General features: G+C 41.6%; 1 long non-coding RNA gene across 2 annotated transcripts in view; it reads right to left on the bottom strand.

Moving 5' to 3' along the window:
• Window positions 1–8172: 8172 nt before the first annotated feature.
• Window positions 8173–21757, bottom strand: part of LOC116270778 — a 41288-nt gene continuing 27703 nt past the window's right edge. For both annotated transcript variants that reach the window (XR_004178983.1, XR_004178982.1), the window contains 2 exons: window positions 15522–18811; window positions 8173–9631 (listed from right to left, as the gene is read on the bottom strand). This is a non-coding gene — a long non-coding RNA (uncharacterized LOC116270778). The remainder of the gene's footprint in view (window positions 9632–15521; window positions 18812–21757) is intronic.

Raw genomic sequence — 21757 nt, 5'->3', positions numbered from 1 at the left:
TTTACTTTCCAAAAGAGTCCTTTAATCTTCTAATCTTTCTCTACAATATTGATATGGTCATAATGTATACATCCCTCACCCCAAATTCCTATGTTGAAATTCTCACTTTTAAGCTTATGACATTACAAGGCGAAGTCTTTGGGAGGTGATTTCATGAATGATATTAGGGCCCTTGATTTAAAAAAAAAACCCAAGGGAGAGGCCAGGAACAGCGGCTCATGCCTGTAATCCAAACAGTTTGGGAGGCCGAGGTGGGCAGATCAAGAGGTCAGGAGATCGAGACCATCCTGGCTAACACGGTGAAACCCCGTCTCTACTAAAAATACAAAAATTAACTGGGCCTGGTGGCACATGCTTGTAATCCCAGCTACTCGGGAGGCTGAGGAAGGAGAATCACTTGAACTCAGGAAGCGGAGGTTGCAGTGAGCCGAGATTGTGCCACTGCACTCCAGCCTGGGCGACAGAGGCAGACTCTGTCTAAAAAAACCCAAAAAACTAACAAACAAACAAAACCAAGGGAGATACCTCTCCATTTTCACCATGAAGGACACAGCAAGAAGATGCTGCCTGTGAACCAGACAGAGGGTCCTCACCAGGCACCAAAAGTGCTGATGCCTTGATCTCGGATTTCCCAGCCTCCAGAGCTGTGAGAAATAGATTTCTGTTTTTTATAGCCACCCAGTTTCTGACATTTTGTTACAGCAGCTAGAACAAACTAAGCTTTTGGCTATCACATTTTTTATTTCTCAGACTTCCTTCATCTTATCTGATTTTTTCCGTTTTGCACAGTCTCACATATTTAAAACGGAACAACTTGCCTTGGGTCATCTTTTTTCCTGTTTCCTTGTGTTTGTTTGTTTGGGGTTTGTGTGGTTACCTGTTTTTGGTCTATCTTTCGTGTTGAAGGATTCCACCTACCTGGTCATCCTTAGCCATCTGTTCACAGTGGACATGGAGGAACGGGAAAGCTGGCTGGAGAGTGAGCTGTGTATCTTTTACCTGCCCTTCCAGATTCCATCCTCTTCTGCTCTGCTCTGCCCTGGAGGCTGATCTGCGTGGCAGCATCACCAGAGCTTCTTTACACTCTGGACTCTGGTGGATTCAGCCAATGAGGGGCACTGGCAGGAGGTCAGACATGGAAAGGAGAGAATGTCTACGGAATTCGTGTCCCAGAACCCTCCCCGCTGAGCTGTCATTTGGCAGTGGTTGCATTCCGCTTTTGAAGGTGACAGTCCCTGTGGTTGTCCCTGTCTGATAGCCTTAGCCTTTCTTGAGTTCTGGGAAATAATCAGAGCTCCGCTCTGCTGCTCACCCCAGGGACTTCACGGTCCCTTGCGGTTTCTCTCACCATACCTTTCCTCTACCAATAGCTTCCTCATTAAGCTCTTTTCTCCCCACCTCTGAGACTGTGATCTGTATTTCTTGCCAAGCCCTGATCATAACAGAAACTTCATGTGCTTGCCTGTCAGCTAGTGGACTTCATGGCAGCATGGCTGGCCTTTTCACTGGTACGCACCAGAGTGCACCTGTGTTGGTCTGCTGGGGCTGCCAGAGTACAGTCCCGCAGACTGGGCAGCTTAAATGACAAAAACTTATTTTCTCACAGTTCTGGGAGCTGGAAATGTGAGATCCAGGTGCCAGCATGATAGGTTTCTTCTGAGGCCTCCCTCCTTGGCTCACAGATGGCTGCCTTCTCCCTGTGTCTTCACACGATGGTTCTTCGGTGCACATCTGGTGTCTCTGCGTCCAAATTTCCTCCTCTCATAAGGACACCAGTCATGTTGGATTTCAACACTTTTTCTCGTGGCTTCATTTTAGCTTAATCACCTCTTTAATGGCCCCATCTCTGAATATGCCAATTCTGAAGTACTGGGAGTTAGGATTTCAACTCACAAATTTTAGAAGACACAGCTCAGCCCATAACAGTTTTTATCTGGAGTTGTTTCTGTGGATAAGTTAAGCATGATGGAGTTTGTCACTTCAAAAGAATCCTCTAACCCGTGGTTTGATAAGTGCACGCTGGGCTGCAGGTCTTTGGGAATAGGTCAGAGGAAAGGGCCAGGAAAATGGCCCCACTGTTCATGATGAAAAATTTCAAAGAATCCCTCTATAGTCGACCCTCCTGCTGGTCTGCACCCTCCTCTGTGTGTACAGAATCCTAAAATAGCTTGGTTCACTGTCTCCAGAGAATAAACTGACCTCCTGCTTTTGGGGAGAGGGAGACCTGGGATCAGAGAGGCATCCACTGCATCCTCTCTCAGCCTGTCCTACAGCACTGCCCTTGGGGTATCATGCCTTTGGAACAAGGGCTATTGTAGGTTTCTACAGGACGCACCGGCTGACTTCTTGCTGCTACTCTTCTCCATAGCCACTTAGTTTATGTTTTTTTTCTGCCTTTCTGCCTAGGCATGTTACCACCAGTACATCCATAAATTCCTATAGGGAGAGAATTTAGACTAGCAGATATTCAGCCTTGGAGGAGGCTATTTGTAGATATTAGCTGTTTCTCTTCTAAAGCATCTGTGTTAGTTCATTCTCACACTGCTACGAAGAAATACCCAAGACTGGGTAATTTTTAAAGAAAAGAGGTTTCATTGACTCACAGCTCTACATGGCTGGGGAGGCCTCAGGAAACTTGCGATCATGGCAGAAGGCACCTCTTCACAGGGCAGCAGAAGAGAGAATGAGTGCCAGCAGGGGAAATGCCAGATGCTTATAAAACCATCAGATCTTTTAAGAACTCACTCAATATTATGAGAACAGCATGGGGGAAACTGCCCCCATGATTCAATTTCCTCCCCCCAGGTCCCTCCCATGATACTTGGGGATTATGGGAACTACAATTCAAGAAGAGATTTGAGTGAAGGCATAGCCAAACCACATTAATATTATTCTAGGAATGGCTTCTTCTTTATGTTCTTTGTCCTTACTATATTTTGTTTCTTTCTTTACCGTCATCATAGTCATTTGGAGAGGAAGTGAAGACAAAGGTTTGGGGTGAATCTGCCATGTTTCATCAGAGGCTCACATAGAATTTACTCTGCACAGTCCCACAGTCCCTTCCACCCACTAAAAAAATGGCCTCAGCTTACTGGTATCCAAGCCTATATAACAAATTCTAACAGAGGGGCTGAATTTCAGATTCTTTTGGTATCGGTTATTTCTGTTCATATTTCTTAGCGTAAGGCAAATGTTTTTTGCCTTGAAGAATTTCATTATTTAATAATCAGCTTCCCTGAAAACCTGGAAAGAATTCAAGAACTTTAATTGTATACCACATTCTAAAAATCTTCCTTGAAAGCATAGGTGTTGTATGCCTTCTGCTCAGGACCACCCCCTTTTTATTATTGTAATTTAAATAACTTTTTTTGTTTTAGAATAGCATTAAGTTTACAGAAAAGTTCCAAAGATAGTACAGAAAGTTCCTGGATGTCCCTCTTCGGTTTCTTTGATTGTTAGCAGCTCCATTACCGGGTACATTGCTGTTACAACTAGCAACCAATATCAGCACTTTACTATTAACTAAATCCATATGTCATTCAGATTTCAACAGTTTTTCCTTCATGTCCTTTCTCTGTTCCAGGATCCTACCCATGATACGAGATTACATCTCATCTTTGTGCCTCTTGTTTTGTTTGAGACAGAGTCTTGCTCTGTTGCCCAGGCTGGAGTGCAATGGTGCAATCATGGCTCACTGAAGCCTCAAATTCCTGGCCTCAAGCCATTCTCCCCCCTTGGCTTCCCAAGTGGCTGGGACTACAGGCATGCGCCACCACACCAGGCCCCTCAGGCTTCTTGAGGCTTTTTTGGTCTGTGACCATGTTTTAGACTTCCCTTGGTTTTGATGACCATCATAGTCTTTAGGAGTCCTGGTAAGGCATTTTGTGGAATGTCCGTCCTCCTGGGTTTGTCTGACATATTTCTGATGGTTGGACTGGGGGTTTGGGAGAAGACCACAGAAGTGAAGTATCACACCCTCACAGCGTATGGAAGGCACATAATCGGCATGACTTCTTGCCAGGGAGTGGTAAGTTTTATCAGCTTCAAAGCTACTTTCCCCCTTTCCACATTCTGCTGGGTGGAAGTGCGTAAGTGCTGCCCCCACTCAAGGGGTGGGGAGTTAAGGCTATGCCTCTTTGAAGAGTTGCCCCCTTTTTTATTTTTGCAAAATGACAAATGATTGCAATGGCCCAAGCCTATCCATAGATGTGTAGATACTCCTCTGTATGTTTGTGCAAACACATCCTCAATTAAAGACAAAAGCCAACTTGTCCTCTGCTCCCCCTTACATCCTTCCTCCTCAGATAAAACAATTGTCTCCTCTTCTCAGAAACCACGTCTCTGACCTCATGACAATAGGCTTTCCTACAAGAAAGCAGGCCCATGTTAGGCAGTCTCTTGGGGGGTCGAAAGGGCCAAATATGTACTTAGATGTGGATTTCAGAGAGCGGTTAGGTATGTAGATGTGTTTGTTTGAACTAAGCCACATGCTCTGGCATGAAGAGACGAAGATGTCACATTACAGACCTGGCACAGTGTGCAGAGGAGTGAAGGCACCCTGCCTCGGTCGCCTTTGTATCCTGGGCAGATCTGTTTTCAATTGTGCGGGACGTGGAGAGCATTTCTTGGCACTTCCCCCACCCCCAGGCTCTTCAGGGGACTAATGAAATAAGTGTGCAGAAAGTTCTACACGCTCCTTGGAAGAAAGAAAAAGCCTGATGCTGAAGGATTGCTGCTTCTCATGATGCCAACCACCTCTCCCTGAGCCACATCCGCAGAGCCTCACTTTCTATGGATGGGAGGAAACCATGAGCTCTAAGTAAAGGAGTGGATTTTCCTTTAGCACTAGCCAACGTGAGTGTGAAAGGCTGCAGGAAAACCACAACATCGCCTTCACCGACTCAGCAGCCCCAGGAGCTCACTTCCCCTTCACTGCACACCCGGGAGTCGCTGGTTCCCTAACCACCGCCAGCTTGCACAGGCTGTGGCTCTTTTATTTATTTTTTTTTCATTTCCTTCATTTCACTGAAGGGAGTTGTGGCATATGAATATTTGGGGTGTCCTTTTGCTCTTTGGCCTGGTTTATTACTATTCCACACACCTGCAGTTTATACCAAGAGGAATAAGCACAATAGTTCTCAAGTTATTCTTGGAATTACACACAAAATTTAGATGGTTTTGAATGTCCTGGTCGTGGTGGACCCACTTAGTTTGAATTAAATGATCACTGACTACAAGAGCATCCCTGGTTCATGGTGAAAATTATAAACTACAAACAGATTAAAAGGAGCTGGAATCCAATCTCCAGTTCATTTACTCATTCATTCATTCACGTAAGATAAGCTGAGCTTGCCTACTTGTTCAGCAAACCTGAGGGCCCTGGGGACAAAAAAGAGAGGGGCAGGCAGCCCTGTAGAGCTTATTTTAAAGGAGACCGAGCAGAGGACTGTGCGTGGGGCACAGTGCATGCAAATGGTTAACACTCAGGCTCCACACACTGCTTCCAGAAACACACCCAGGAAAAGGTGAGGCCCACTGCTGAGTTCACAGTTGGCCCACTTACAGAAAGACTCGGGGTTACTTTTATAAAGAAAGCAAAGAGGCTAGATCCCTTCCAAACAAATCCCAGATGGACTGAGACCCTTTTCTGTTAAATAAACATGTCCAGAATTTAGGAAGTGCAAGGCGAAGCACTTACAGGGAGATCTGAAGTTGCCGAGAGTGAGGGGGAGCAGTGAGCTGAGGACCACATCACACTGAGCTATCTGACACTGGCCTGTGTGCTGGACCCTTCGGGGAAAATCGCTGTGCCACTAGAATTTGGAACTCACTTTGGACACTAGAATTGCAGACACAATAGAATCTGTTTTAGCGCTCTAAGATGGTCACCTGTAAGACATGAGATTTGCTTTTAATTTTATTAAAAGTATATATCAAGCTACTGCCATGACATTTGCTTCTTATTTCAGTGGTTGGGGTACCCATTTATATTATAATAAGCAAATAAACACTATACAGTGCAAAGAAAAGTGTGTATACGTGCGAGTCGTGTGATCATGTTTGGGTGTATGTATGATTGTGGGAATAGTAGAGTTTCCAGGTTTAGCAAATAAAAGGATGTTCAGTTAAATTTGAATTTCCAATAAACAACAAATAGTTTTTTAGTATAAGTAATGTCCCAAATTCTGCATGGGACATATCCACACTCAAAAAGTATTCATCGTTTAACTGAAATTCAATTTAACTGAGCATCTCATACTTGGATTTTACCTGCAATCCTCACCAGTGTAAGTGTGTGGAGTTGTGTCAGCATTGTATGAGTGTGTGAGTGTGTGCATGCACATGGCAGAGCCGGGGGAGGGCAGGGGGGCATATGTGAGGACTGTGGGTGAAGGTGCCACCACCAACCTGAAGGATGTCGCCTGACCTCATTCTTCATCCTATCCTCCAGAAAGAAACAAGACCAATCACAAATCATACATTGTAAGTTGTGATAATTTCCAAAGGTTTTACACATATTAAATGCATAAGCTTCAAAAACTTTTATGACTTTGTTAAAAAGCATTAGCATCAGGAAACATCTGGTCTAGTGAATTTTCAACTCAGGGATTGATTGACTCTGAAAGACTTTTCTCCTAGGCTCAGAGTCCCTGAAACATCACTTCCTCTCTTACTACATATATGAATAACTATTTTTAAATAATAATTTCCACTTCATCAATTTAACACCTGGGGCTGGGCACAGTGGCTCATGCCTATAATTTCGGCATTTTGGGAGGTTGAGGTAGGAGGATTGCTTACGGCTAGGAGATCAACCTGGACAACATAGTGTGGCATAGTCTCTACAAAAAAATAGGCTGTGGTGGAAGGATCACTTAAGCTCAAGAGACCAGGCCTACAGTGAACCATGATCACACCAGTGTACTCCAGCCTGGGACATAGAGAAAGACCCTGTCTCAAATAATAATAATAATTCAATACCCGAGAAAATTATTTTTAAAAAATCCGAAATGCAGTGACCACATTATGTAAGGAAAAATATTTATGAAATAGAAAACAATTGCAAATACCTAAGTGTCCTAAGAAAGGATGCCGAATTCATTATGGTCCATTCACACAGTGAAATAGTATGCTGCCAGTAAAGCAATGTTCATGAGAGTTCTGTTCTGTGCAGACTAAAGGCAAACTGAAAAACAACAGGCAAAAATGCACTCACAAAATGATATGTCTGTGCATATGAAGTGTATGAAAATGGAGGTAGAGAAAGAAAAAAACATGTATTGTTACTAAGGTAGAAAAACAAATCACATGCAGTAAAATTTTGGTAGAAACTTTTTGTGAGTTTAAAAGAGTTTTTTGGTTTTTTTATGCTTTTTATAACAAATATGTATTACTTTCAAAATTGGAGATAAAATTTTGGAAGCAAAATAAGCCTACAGAAAAATGTGCTTTCCATAGTTGTGATATGTGTAGCAGGCCGCTGAGACCCGGATCCCTGAGACCACGTTCAGCTGTGGCTTCATGGGAAGCCTTGGGAGCTCTTATAGAGAGAGAAGCCAAGACTAGCTGTCACAGCTCTGACCCTGAGAAAAATGCTTCATGGACTTCTATGTAGGCAAGTCAGATGCCCTGGGGTCTACCTGCCAGCACCAAGAGAGTGCCTAGCAGCAAAGGGCATAGTCACTGTTTAGGCCACGGACTTGAGAGACAAATGTCTTGCTTTTGGCCAGTAATGGCTAAGTGGTGGCTGTCACCCTTGCATGTGGGATAGCATTGGCTTATGGAACTTCAGTCAAACATACAAGTCCACATGCCCTGGGAGAAGGACCTAGAAATCAGACCAGCCCCTCAGAACTATTGAAGTGAAGGGTTTATTTCCATTGGCTCTCTCACCCGTTGCCTTCATGCTCTTGTGTATAGGACTCTAGCTTGTTGGCTTCTGTGTCTCCCATTTCTTTGTTTTCCTCCTGCCTTAATGCAGAAGTGCACTTGAAGATGGGTGTGTTTGCTCCGAGATAGTCCATGAGATCTCCAAGCCAGGGGATAGTCAACGGAAGAGCAGAGGCCTGGGGCTGTGTGGGTGTCTGGGCGCAAGTGAGGGTTTATGCAGAGCAGTAAAAACCACTGACCCTTCAGAATCGGTGAGCTCAAAAGTGACTATCTTAAAAACCAAAAGGAGAATATTGTATTAAATTCTGCCATAGGGCATGGCTCCATGTACACAGATCTGGGTACACTCCTTGCGGAAGTCACTTTCTGTCTCGTCAACATTCATTCTTCCCTCCCCTGTTTGAGAAGGCTTTGGGGGTAGGGCCTGACTGGTCTCAGTCCTTGAGGACACCCATCCCACCCCACTCTGCCTCTCCCATGGTGGTTCCCTCTATAAGTCCTGGTTCAAGAATGGACACATAATCCAGTTTGGTCAAAGAGACGTGAGATCACGGCCCCTGGAAAAGAGACTCTCCTCTTTGGACAGTGAGGTATGTGAGTGTGAAGGTTATAACTACTGCAACCTTGCAGGGAAGGAAGCCAGCGGGCCCTGGGATGAAGCTGGCAGGACAGATGATGTCTTAGATCCAGTTGTTAAACCAACGTGGAAGGGCCTTCTGATCTCTGGGCTTTCTAGGTGTTTCTTATTGTTTCTAAAAACAATGTCTCTTTTATTGTTCAAACTGGTTTGCATGTGGTTTTCAGTCATTTACACAGAAAACCTCTTAATTGGTTTCCACGGGGGTTATATTTTCCACAAGCATCAGTGAGAGTAATGGAGAATAATGAAAGTGTTGGATAAATAATAAGAATTGGGAAATTGCTGGAAAATCCAGGGTCTCTAGTTATCGGAGAAACATCAAGAAAATACTGACAAATAGAGCTCGGGAAGGCCGTAGAGGGAAGGTTCTCATACTCACATGCCTGATTAACAAAAGTATCACAAAAGACTGCAAAAAAACACAACCTTCCCCAAAGGCCATTACAGTCTTACCCCAAAAATACTTCAGCACAGACATCTGACCAGCAACTGCCTGTCCATCCTCGGACTGGTGTCACCCTTGTTAGTGATCTTTGTAGCCAAGGATGATTATTTCAAAACAATCATGTAATCTTCATTGTTTTTTCCCCTTAAAAAGTCTTTGTCTTCCTTTACCTTCCTGATTAGGCAAATGGTTTACTATGCACGCATATCCCCATTGCAATGCTTTATTCTCAAATAACCTTTTTTTTAGTGAGCCTCTCTCTGCTTATTATTTAGGTCAACACCACAAATAAATCATTTTCCCCAAATGACGTAGCTCAGTGGCTAAGTTCAAATCACAACTTGCAAAAAGGTGTGGTATTAGGTGACTGAGTTTGGAAGCTGAAGACAGCCCTAGAAGAAACTATGTATTTGGTTGCTCCACCAAATGAAGCCAGCTCACACTCTTCCTCCCTATCTTCCCCCTTCATTTATCTCCATCTCGGAAGCCAAAAATGTAGCTTCCAGAGTCAGACTGTCCTGGACAGATCTTGGCTTCTCCACTTACCAGCCAAAGACTTGGGAGAATTCCAGAGAAGGTCCCTTTCTGTCCTGCTGACTCCACGTGGGACTCATGCCCATCCTTCAGCCATCCTTATGGGAGGGAGTGGTACAGACCTATTGATAAGGACAAACTGACTCAATCACTGTGGCAAATGAAGTGGATCTGTTACCCCAACTGGCTGAGACCAACCTTTTAAAAACAGAGGGTCTGGCAAGCACCACGCTTTTGAGGGTTGGCCATTGTCATTTCTGCTTCTTACCCACCTAGGCAGGCTGTTTTATTCATGTCCTGTCTCATATTGAATTATTGTTATTTCACATCATGATGAATATTCAAATGAATATTGATAATGAGGGTGTGGCCTCCCCATTTGACAATTTCTTTGGTAGTAGGGGCTGGAACCTTGGTCTGAGGAGTGGAGAGGGTCTCATTTTATTCTTTGGAAGGAGAAAAAAGAAAATGGAGACCAAGTGATCAGAACCTGCCCTCCCAAATATTTTCTCCCGTTCTGTGGATTGTCTCCTCACTTTGTTGATTATTTCCTTTGCTGTGCAGAAGCTTTTTAACTTGATGTGATCCTATTCAATCATTTTTTTGCTTTGGTTGCCTGTGCTTGTGGGGTATTAAGAAATTTTTGCCCTGACCAACATTCTGGAAACTTTCTCCAATGTTTTTTGTAGTAGTTTCATAGTTTGAGGTCTTAGATTTAAGTCTTTAATTCCCTTTGATTAGATTTTTGTATATGGCAAGAGGTACGCATCTAGTTTCATTCTTTTGCATATGTATATCCAGTTTTCCCAGCACCATTTATTGAAGAGGCTGTCCTTTCCCCAGTGTATACTCTTGGCATCTTTGTCAAAAATTAGTTCACTCATTTTTGTAGGTGTGTAGGTTTGCTTCCGGGTTCTTTATTTTGTTCCATTGGTCTACATGTCTGTTTTTATGCCAGTATGTTTGGGCTACTATAGTTCTGTAGTATAATTTTAAGTCAGGAAATGTGATTCCCCCAGTTTTGTTCTTTTTGCTCACCACAGCTTTGGCTATTCTGGGTCTTGTGTGATTCCATAAAAATTCTAGGATATTTTTTCTATTTCTGTAAAGAATATCACTGGTATTTTCATAGAAATTGCACTGAATCTATAGATTGCTTTGGGTAATATAGACATTGATTCTTCCAATTCATGAACATGGAATATCTTTCCATTTTTTGGTGTCCTCTTCCATTTCTTCCATCAGTATCTTATAGTTTTCATTGTAGAAATCTTTCACTTTTTTGGTTAACTCTTAGGTGTTTAATTTTATTTGTGTCTGTTGTAAATGGATTACTTTTTAAAAATTTCTTTTTCAAATTTTTCATTGCTGGCATATAGAAATGCTGTTGATTTTTGTGTGTTGATTTTGTTTCCTGCAACTGTACTGAATTTGTTTATCAGTTCTAATAGTTTTTTGGTGGCATCTTAGTTTTTCCAAATAGAAGTTTGGAATATGTTTCATATTCAAACAAGGGTAATTTGACTTCTTCCTTTCCAATTGGCATGCCCTTTATTTCTTTCTCTTGCCTGATTACTCTGGCTAGGACTTCCAGTACTATGTTGAATAACAGTGGTAAAAGTGGGCGTCCTGGTCATGTTCTACATTGAAGAGGAAAAGCTTTCAGTTTTTCCCTATTCAGTATAATACTGGCTGTGGGTCTGTCATACATGGCCTTTATTATGTTAAGGTATTTTCCTTCTATACCCAGGTTTTTTGATGATTTTTATCATGAAGAGATATTGAAATGCTTTTTTAACATTAGTTGAAATGGTCGTATGGATTTTGTCCTTCATTCTATCTACATGATGTATCACATTGATTGACTTTCACTGAACCATCCTTGCATCCCTGGGATAAATCACTTGGTCATTATAAATGATCTTTTTAATGTATGGTTGGATTTATTATGCTAGTGTTTTGTTGAGAATTTTTGCATCAATATTTGTCAGAAATATTGACTTGCAGTTTTCTTTTTCTTTTTCTCTGTGTGTGTGTGTGTGTGTGTGTTTTAATGTGTTTTTGTCTGATTTTGGTATCAGGGTAATACTGGCCTTGTAGAATGCATTTAGAAGTATTCCCTCCTCCTCTATTTTATGGAACAGCTTGCGTAGGATTGGTATTAGGTTTTTTGCTTTTTTTTTTTTTTTTAATATTTGAAAGAATTTAGCAGTGAAGCAGTGAAGCATCAGGTCCCAAGCTTTTCTTTACTGGATGACTTAATTATAGCACTGATCTCACTACTTGCTGTTAGCCTTTTCTGGTTTTGGATTTGTTCATGGTTTGACCTTGGTAGGTTGTATGTGTCTAGAAATTTATAGTTTTCTTCTAGATTTTCCAATTTATTGACAAATAGTTGTTCGTAGTAGCCACCAATGATTCTTTTAAGTTTTGCAATATCAGTTGTAATGTCTCCTTTTTCATCTCTAATTATATTTATTTGCGTCTTCTCTCTTTTTTTTCTTAGTCTGGCTAAAATTTGTCAATTTTGTTTATCTTTATAAAACTAACTTTTTGTTTCATTGGTCTTTTGTATTGTTCTCTTCATTTCAAATTCATTTATTTCTGTTCTGATCCTTATTATTTCTTTTCTTCTCTTAATTTTGGATTTGGTTTGCTTTTCTTGTTCATTAAAATGCATCATCAGGTTATTTATTTGAAGTTATTCTTCTTTTTAGATGTAGGCACTTATAGCTATAAATTTCCCTCTTAGTAATGCTTTCACTATATACCATAGGTTTTGGTATGTTGTGTTTCTGTTGTCATTTGTGTCAAGAAATTTTTAAATTTCTGTAATTTCTTCATTAACATATTGATCATTCAGAAGCACATTATTTAATTTCCATGTGTTTATATAGGGTCCCAAATTCCTCTTGTTATTGATTTGTACTTTTATTCCATTGTGATCAGAGAAGATGCTCAACATTATTTCAATTTTTTTGAATGTTTTAAGGTTTGTTTTGTGACCTACTGTATGGTATCCTTGACAATGATCCATGTGCTGAGGAGAAGAATGTGTATTCTGTAGCTGTTAAGTAAAATGTTCTGTAAATATTTATTAAGTTCATTTATGCTATAGTGCAGATTAAGTCCAGTGTTTCCATGTTGATTTCTGTCTGAGAGATCTGTCAAATGCTGGAAGTGGGGTGTTGAAGTCTCCAGCTATTATTGTACTGGAGTCTATCTCTCTCTTTAGCTCTAACAATAATATTATCTGGGTGCTCTGGTATTGGGTGCACATGTAGTTACAATTGTTACATACTCTTGCTGAATCGACCCCTTTATCATTACATAATAACCTTCTTTGTATCTCCTTACAGTTTTTGTCTTCAAACCTATGTTTTCTGATGTAAGTATAGCGATTCCTGCTCTTTTTTGGTTTCCATTGGCATGATAAATCATTTTCCATCCCTTTATTTTCAGTCTATGTATATCTTTATAAGTGAAGTGTATTTTTTGCTGGAAATGGAACATTAGATCTTGTTTTTTCATCTATTCAGCCATTCTATGTCTTTTGATTGGAGCGCTTAGTCCATTTATATTCAACGTTATTATTGATAAGTAGAGACTTATTCCTCCCATTTCGTTATTTATTTTCTGGTTGTTTTGTGGTCTTCTCTTACTTCTTTCTTTCCTTCCTGTCTTCCTTTTAGTGAAGGTAATTTTCTCTGGAGATATACTTTAATTTCTTGCTTTTTATTTTTTGTTTTTCCTTTGTATGTTTTTTGACTTAAGACTACCATGATGTTGGCAAATACTATCATATGACCCATTATGTTAAACTGATGATCATTTAACACTGATTGCATGTGCAAACAAACACATCCACAAAAAGAAAACTCATAAAATCCTTACACTTTAATTTTACATCTCTACTTTTTAACATTTTGTTTCTCTTTATGTTTTATTGCATTATCTATATCTTGAAAAGTTGTAGTTATTATTTTTGATTGGTTCATTTAACCTTTCTACTTGAGTAGTTTACACATCACAATTAAAGTGTTGTATTATTATGTGCTTTTCTGTGTGCTTAATATTACCAATGAGTTTTGTGCCTTTAGATTATTTCTTCTTGTTCATTAACATCCTTCTCTTTCAGATTGAAGAACTCCCTTTGGCACTTCTTGTAGAATAGGTCTGGTGTTGATGAAATCCCTCAGTTTTTGTTTGTCTGGGAAGGTTTTTGTTTTTCCTTCACTCTTGAAGAACATTTTTGGTAGGTATTTTTTTCTAGGGTAAAAGTTTTGTGTGTTTTTTTTCCCTCAGCACTTTAAACATGTCCTGCCACTCTCTCCATGTCTGTACAGTTTCCACAATAAATTCTGCTGCCAGATGTATTGGCACTCCATTGTATGTTGTTTCTTTTATCTTGCTGCTTTCAGAATCCTTTCTTTCTCCTTGACCTTTGGGAGTTTGATTATTAAATGCCTTGAGATAGTCTTTCTTGGCTTAAATCTGTTTGGTGTTCTATAACCTTCTTGTACCTGAAGGTTGATAACTTTCTCTAGGTTTGGGAAGTTCTCTGATAATATCCCTTAGAATAAACTTTTTGCACCTATCTCTTTCTTTACCTCCTCTAAGCCAATAACTCTTAGGTTTGTCCCATTCAGGTTGTTTTCTAGATCTTGAAGGCATGTTTCTTCATTTTTATTCTTTTTTCTTTTGTCTCCTCTGACTGTGTATTTTCAAATAGCCTGTCTTCAAGTTCTCTAATTCTTTCTTCTGCTTGATCAATTCTGCTACTAAAAGACTCTGATGTATTCTTCAGCATGCCAATTGTATTCTTCAGCATGTCAACTGCATTCTTCAACTCTAGAATTTCTGCTTAATTCTTTTAAACTATTTCAATCTCTTTGTTAAATATATCTGATAAAATTCTGAATTCCTTCTCTGTGTTATCTTGAATTTCTTTGGGTTTCCCCAAAACCGCTATTTTAAATTCTCTGTCTGAAAGGGTTTCTCTAGAATGGGTCTCTAGTACCTTATTTAGTTCATTTGGCGAGATCATATTTTTTTTTGGATGGTGTTGATGCCTTGTAGATGTTCACTGGTGTCTGGGCATTGAAGAATTAGGTATTTATTGTCGGTTTCACAGTCTGGGCTTATTTGTGTCTGTCCTTCTTGGGAAGGCTTTCCAGGTATTTGAAAGGACTTGAGCCCCAAACCCAATAACACTGCCATTTTTTTTAAAGAGTAGGAGAGATATAGCCTTGTTGGTTTTGGATAAGATCTGAAGGAATTCTCTGCATTACCAGGCAGAGACTCTTGTTCTTTTCCCTTACTTTCTCCCAAACCAATAGCATCTCTATCTCTGTGCTAAGTCACCTGAAACTAGGGGTGTGGTAATGCAAGAATCCCTAGTTCACTGGCTCACTGAGACTGCTCTGGGTCAGACCTGAAGCCAGTGCAGCACTGGGTCTTGTCCAAGGCTCCTCCCTTCAGGACAGCAAGTTCCTCCAGACTCCAGGCATGTTCAGTGATGATGTTTGGGAGCCAGAGATTAGAGTCAAAAACCTCAGCAGTAACCTGACATTCTATTATATTGCAGCTAAATTGGCACTCATACCACAGTACAAAGTCCCTCCTGCTATTCCCTCCTCTTTCCACAGGCAGAGGAACCTCTCCCTGTGACCACTAACACCTCTGGTCCTTGGGGGTTCTTCTAGGCCACCACCTATATTCATTTAAAGCCCAAGGGCTCTTCTGTCAGCTTGTGGTGAATGCTTCCAGGCCTGGGACTCAAACTTCCGGGCAGTGGGCTCCTCTTTGGCCCAGGGCAGGTCCAGAAATGCTGTCCAAGAGCCTAGGCCTGGACTTGGGCGCCCCAAGTGCTTGCTTGTTGCTCTACCCTACCATGGCCAAGCTGGTATCTAAGGTGCAAGACAAAATCCCCTTTACTTTTTTCTCTGCTTTTCTCAAACAAAAGCAGTCTTTCACCATAGCCACCACGACTGGGAATGTGCTGGGTCTCACCTGAAGCCAGCATATATCAGAGTTCAAGGCCCATGGCATAATCCCTGGATATCACTGGTGGTTATTCAGGGCCCCAGGCTCTCTTTAGTCAGCAGATGACGAATCCTGCAGGGGCTGGGTTCTTCCCTTCAAGGCAGTGGATTCCCTTTTGGCTCAGGGCGTGTCTAGAAATGTCCAGGAGCTAGGACCTGGAATGGGGTCCTCATGATTCTGCCCTGTGCCATGTCCTACTGTGGCTGAGGTGGTGTTCAAGATACAAGACAAAGTCTTCTTTGCTCTTTTCTCTCCTCTCCTCAGTCAGATAGAAAAACAAAAACAAACAAACAAAAACCTACTTCTGTTGCTGCAGGCTGCACTGCCTGGGGTTGGGGGAGGGATGATTTCAATACCCCCTTAGCCATGTCAGCTGATGTCTTCCTAGGTCACATGCCACCCTAGTTCACTGGCTCTAAGCTCAGCTTAGCACTAGGAGCTGCCTTTCAAGTTTATCCAGGACTCCAGTGCACTTCAGCTCACAGTGGTGAGGCTTGCTGAGAAACTCAAGTTTCAATAGCAGGGATGGGTGATTCCCCTCTGGCCAGGGCTGCGCCAAATGCTTCCTCCATGCATGGGTGCTGGTGGAGCCCAGCATGGCTTTATTCTCAGCTATGACAGGGCAGCATGGAGTTCAATGTAAAGTCCCTCAGTCACTGCACTCTCCCTCCCCAAAGTGCAAAGATTATCTCTGCTGCCAGGGGATGGGAGAGGTGTGGCATCAGCAATTCAAGACTGTTCCATCTTCCTTAATACCTCTTTTAATGATATGAGGTTAAAACCAGGAGCTGTGATTGCTCACCTGATTTTTGATTCTTGTGATGGTGCTCTTTTGTGTGCAGATAGTTGTTAAAATCTGATATTCCAGCAGAGGGGACGAATGGTGTAGGCTTCTATTCTACCACCTTGCTCCACCCGTCTCAAGTTTAAATATGAGACTAGATGAGTGTTCCTCCCCCAATGTTGTTGTGACCATAGTTTCTAAACAAAATTGGGAGTATGTGGTTTAACAATGAGACAACAGATTTGAAATCTATGAGAGTCTCAAAAAGTTCCAAACTTAGGAGAAACTTCTCCATACTCCTGTGGGATTGGTTACTCCACACTCACTCCAGATAGGGTTGCTATGATGCAAGCAAGTCATGGTAAGATATCTGGAGGTAAAATAAATTCATCCTTCATGCTGCATGTAAACAGAAAAAGAGGAGACACAGTGAGCAAAAGGAAAGACATGGGATGTATGTCCAGTTAAAGAGTAATCTAAGTCCCCAAGTTCAAAACCAGGGAATTCTGGCTGAGTGGTAACATGATTATGTCACAAATTTTAACAAAACCTATAACCCATTAGGCCTCAATTACCATAAATAATTTAGTCCAGCAGTCTGTAGGAATAAACACCAAGACACATATTTTACTGCCTTTTTCACTTGACACTTTAAATAGCACTAAGGGAAACATGAGATCAATTGTAAAGAAATGTGGCCCAGGTTGAATAGCCAAATACTCATGTGACCCATTTTAGGAAAACCTGATACTTGAATATGCTTCCATCTAGAAAAACTAATAGTTTAGGAGTAATTTTTAATACAGCCTATCTTCTTAAAAACAATTCAATAGAGGGTTTATTTAAAAGATGAGCCATGAAAATGAACTGAAACAAAGGAAACATTGGTTCCATGAAATCTCTTATTTTCAAATTTCATTTATATCAACTAGGATGCCTTCACTGCAAGCAAAAGGAGCTTTTCTCACAGGCACAAACAGTAAGACAACATTTTCCATCTGTCAAGAGGACGTTTAGGGTGCCGTGGGGGCTCTGGGCTGAGTGATTCAGCCACTGGCGATGCTGGCAGGAACAGTCCTCCCTCCCTCTGCTTGGCCATCCTCAGTGGCTGCATCTGCTCCTCTTGTAGTTGTGAGATGGTTTCAGGAGTTCTGGGTCTCAAACCCAGACATTTGACATCCAGGGAACAGGACAGAAACAGACCGTCCCTTCACAAGATTCCGTAAGAATGAGGGAAGCTTTTCCAGAGGGCTCCACAGCCATCTGTTTTTGACATGTTGGTCAGCAGTGGGTCAGCTCCCACCCTCGCCCATTGCCAGGACTTCAAGACTACAAGATGGGCACAGCCTGGACTAGCCACAGGAAGGGGTGGAGTTGTGAGTTGTGGCCTCTGGGTCACCTAGGAAATGAGTGGATACCTGAACAAAACCAAAGTTTGACCAGGAATCTATTCTAGTTACGTTGTTCTAGCTTAGCATTTTCTGAAAACACATGAATTCAGTTCTGGCTTGAATTGATTGGCTAAGAATTTAAAACACTTTTAAATTCAGATGAGAGTGTCAAGGTCAGATGAATTTAGGGCCTAGCAATTACAGCAATTTTTTCCAGATGTTACGTCAGTTTTAGTCTGCTGTTTCAAATGTGTGGTAATTTACTTTGTAGACATGCTGAACACACAACTTTTGAGCGTCAATATATCACGAAAATAAGGATTACTTATGTTTGCTTTGGAACATATTCTGACAGAAAAATACAGATGTACTCCAATGGTAGTACTGAGAGGTGTTTTGGAAGTCAAATTTCTGTTGCTTCTTACAAAGTATTAAAATGTCATTTTAAATATGCCATTCTTTAATCTATATCTGATATTAAAATTTCCATAAAGACATGATAATTAAATTTTATAGGTAACTGAAGAATACAATTAATACAATTCCAAACACGTAAAAATTTAGTTTGATTGATATCAAATATGGAAAAAAGAAAAGTTGAACTGCTTGTGTCTAAACATATTTTGGGAATAATCCTCATAAAAAAATTCAACCTTCTCAAAAGAGCCTATTTTAACCTAATTTGGTGAATATAGGTTTATATGATAATGTTACGTTGTTTATCTTGAGGTATTTTGGGATGTGACCAGTTTTAGCCAACTCTCAAACAAAAATTAGTCCAAATAGCATTTCTGGCAGTTTCCGAAATTGTTAAGCTGATTTGTCCTGCTGTGGCTTGTCATGATGACCATGACAACTGAGGCAGGTCAAATGGCTTCTTTATATTCCATTTTAGTTATGAAAGACGTTATTTGGCCAGATGTTTCTAGAACCCAAACTTAGACCTGAAGAACACTTCCACCATCCTCCGTTGTTGCTCCCCCTCATTCCATCTTTCCTTCCTTCTGTTTGTCCATTTCTCTGGCAAAGGGACTTCTGCTGCTGATCCTGCAATATTCTGAAAGGCTGATTTGCTGCTATGCCTGTGGAAAAACAACAATTTTATGTGAATTCTCATCTGTAACCCATGGGTGATATTCAAATTGTTCCTATCTGAGAAACTCTAAGGAGCTGGCCTTTCTCTAACAAGTCCTTTGGTGCAGTGGGAAGGGATGCTGAGGTTTTGCAGCCTCATGCTGCTGTGTGGGTTGACTCCAGTGGGCCTCTGCTGTGGTGCCCAGGACGGCCGTGTCAGCATCACCTGGGAACACACTAGAAATGAAAGTCCTGGGGCTGCCCAAGAGCCATCTGGGCCTGGCCCACCCATCTATCTGCTAAGGAGTCTTCAAGGGGATCCTGATGCCTTCTCAAATTTGAGAACCAATGGTTTCGATTTTTTTAAATTATTTCTCCCCTCAAAGAGCTACAATTTGGTAATTGTGAAAAACGGGTCTATATTGATGGGGTGTGTGTGTGTGTATATGTGTGTGTGTGTGTGTGTGTGTGTGTGTGTGAGAGAGAGAGAGAGAGAGAGAGAGACAGAAAGAAGGGTGGGGGTTTAAGGTTTACAGGGAAAATTGTGAATTCCCCCCTGCTATAACCAACAATATCCTCAGTGTTTATAACCTAGCACTGCAGATTCCCGGCCTTGCAGCGTGATGGCAGTACTAGAAGCCTGGACCCAGGAGGGGTACACGTTCTGCTACTCATGAATAAGTCACTGCAGAAGCTCCCTGGACTGAAGCTCAGTCCCAAGCCAGCACTGAATGGACTGAATGGCCTCTGCCTGGAAGTTTTCAGCAATGTGCACTATGATTTAGGATAATAGAGTTTTGTTCATTTAACCAATAACAAGCGTGCGCCTGTTCTATGAGATGCATCATGCAAGATATCAGGACCTTTACAATTATAAACAATCTTTGACTCAAGGGGTGGATACATGTGGTGTAGGGGCCAGCCGAATGGTGCACTCACTGTAGCAGAGTGGTCCTCCCTAAGGTCACTGAACTGAAAAAAAGAGTTTCCCCGAGACCAGGAGGGTCTGATCCCATGCTCATTCTGCAGTGAGAAGTTTCCCGGGATATAAAGAATGGATTCGAGTATGGGAGGAGATACAGAAGAAAGTCGTTTGCTTTTTATAACACAGGTAATACCTGTAAACCAGCACCCCTCCAGAGAGTCATGGGACCTAATGGCTTTCTATGCTCAAGAATTCAAGGGGTGTCTCTCCACCTTTATAAGCTGATGTGGGTTTATGCAAAAATAATAGTTTTAAATTAAATCCTCTAATAGTTTTCCTCCATAAAATTCCATTGACTATAGGAAAATTTAAAAAAATAAAAAACCTCATAAGCATAGGCCTGAAACCTTCTAGAAAGTGTGTGGAGCTCAGATGTGAGGGGCAATGTGATATTACGCAAAACTCCTCAAAGTTTCTGTTTTTTCTGAATGCCTTTGGGGTGTTCTTCTAAAGAGCAGCTGAGTGTGAACAAGTTCTGTCTGGCTACAGAGTTGCCCTGCGATCCAGGGCAAGTGGACAGAGGCTCTGACTACTCAGAGACGGGACTGAGAAGGGCATGCAATGTTTTCATGGGGCCATTTTGATTTGGTTATTCTCAGATCTTGATATCTTGATACCTTGAAACACAATTAAACGTTACGGTTCTTTAAATTATCAAATATTAAGTACAGAAGATGACCTTCAGCCCATTCCCAAGAAACCATAGGAAGACCCCTTATGAAATCTACAGATGTGGAGCCAGTGAGAAGGTAGATTAAGCACTATATGTGTGGAAGTTTCCCCCAGACTCTAACTATATCCTCCTGAGGGAGTTTCCACGACTGTTAGAAAACCAATAAAAAGAGCATTAAAACACTGTCATTTTATAATAAATCATTATAAATCATGCCTTCTCAAAGCAGCTGATACCCAAAATGTTGTTGTTATTTTTTCCCCCACTTGCACCATTGTAGAACATTGTAGCTTAGGAGAGACGGTGGCTCCATGGAGTGATTCCCACAGACAGAGGCTGGTCACGAGAAGAGCAATTGCCCAAGTGTGGGTGAGTGGCCTTGTCCCTGAACCGTACCAGGTCAGAGTTACCTCTGGGAGGATTGCAACAATTTTTTGGCCCTTTAGGGCTAGCTGAGTTGAAAACGACCCTGTTGGCCCAGCCTGGTGGTAATCCATCAAGCTCTGAACACACACTTGCTGAAAGAGATGTGAACGAAGTGGCATGCATCGTGTTGAGGTCAATGAACCCCAAGAGTCAAGAGAGACTGAGCAGGAGAGAGAGCAAGTGTGAGTGCAGACACAAGACAGGTGAAGTGACATCCCAGCCCCTTAACTCCACAAAGGCAAAGGGGCTGCCCGGCTGGCCCAGGACAGACAGAGATGTAGGCAAAAGTGTTAAACACCTAAAGAGACTTAGATTTACGTGACTGGATTCAAAGCCTAGGTCTGTATAGACCTCAGACTGGAGCAGCCACTGATGTGCTCATCTAAGAAATGGCCATTTCCACTTGCCCCATTCCTTTCCCAAGCAAGATCTGTGGGCAGGAGAGAGTGCCTGGAAAGACATTTTAAAGCATGGCACAGATGTTAAGCTTGATCTTCAGAACAACTGGATCTATTTTTGCCTGACTAATTGTCACCAGAAGTGTTTCCTAAGATGTCCTCAATAACAAGGAAAAAGGCCTCAAGGGCATCTGGTGAGTTTTCAAATGGAACCTCCTGCTGCCTGGCAAGTTTTCCTGCTAATGCCAATCCATGATCTTCCTGTGGTGGAAAGACAAAAGCTAAACAATGATTCAGCTCAACAGCCGCTCAGACATTTACTTGGTGTGGACTGTCTGCCAGGCAGTATCTGGTTGCTAATATTCATGAGGCAGTTTTGGCCTGTCCCCATCCCGAGCCTGTTTACCTCTTCTGTAAAATGGAGATAAAACAACTTACACCTTGTTACGGTCCGTTTGACCAACTATCACAA

This window comes from Papio anubis, chromosome 16, assembly GCF_008728515.1.
Source record: "Papio anubis isolate 15944 chromosome 16, Panubis1.0, whole genome shotgun sequence".
Lineage (NCBI taxonomy): Eukaryota > Metazoa > Chordata > Mammalia > Primates > Cercopithecidae > Papio > Papio anubis.
The sequence above is the reverse complement of the archived record's forward strand: the minus strand, read 5'-3'. Positions and strand labels throughout refer to the sequence as shown.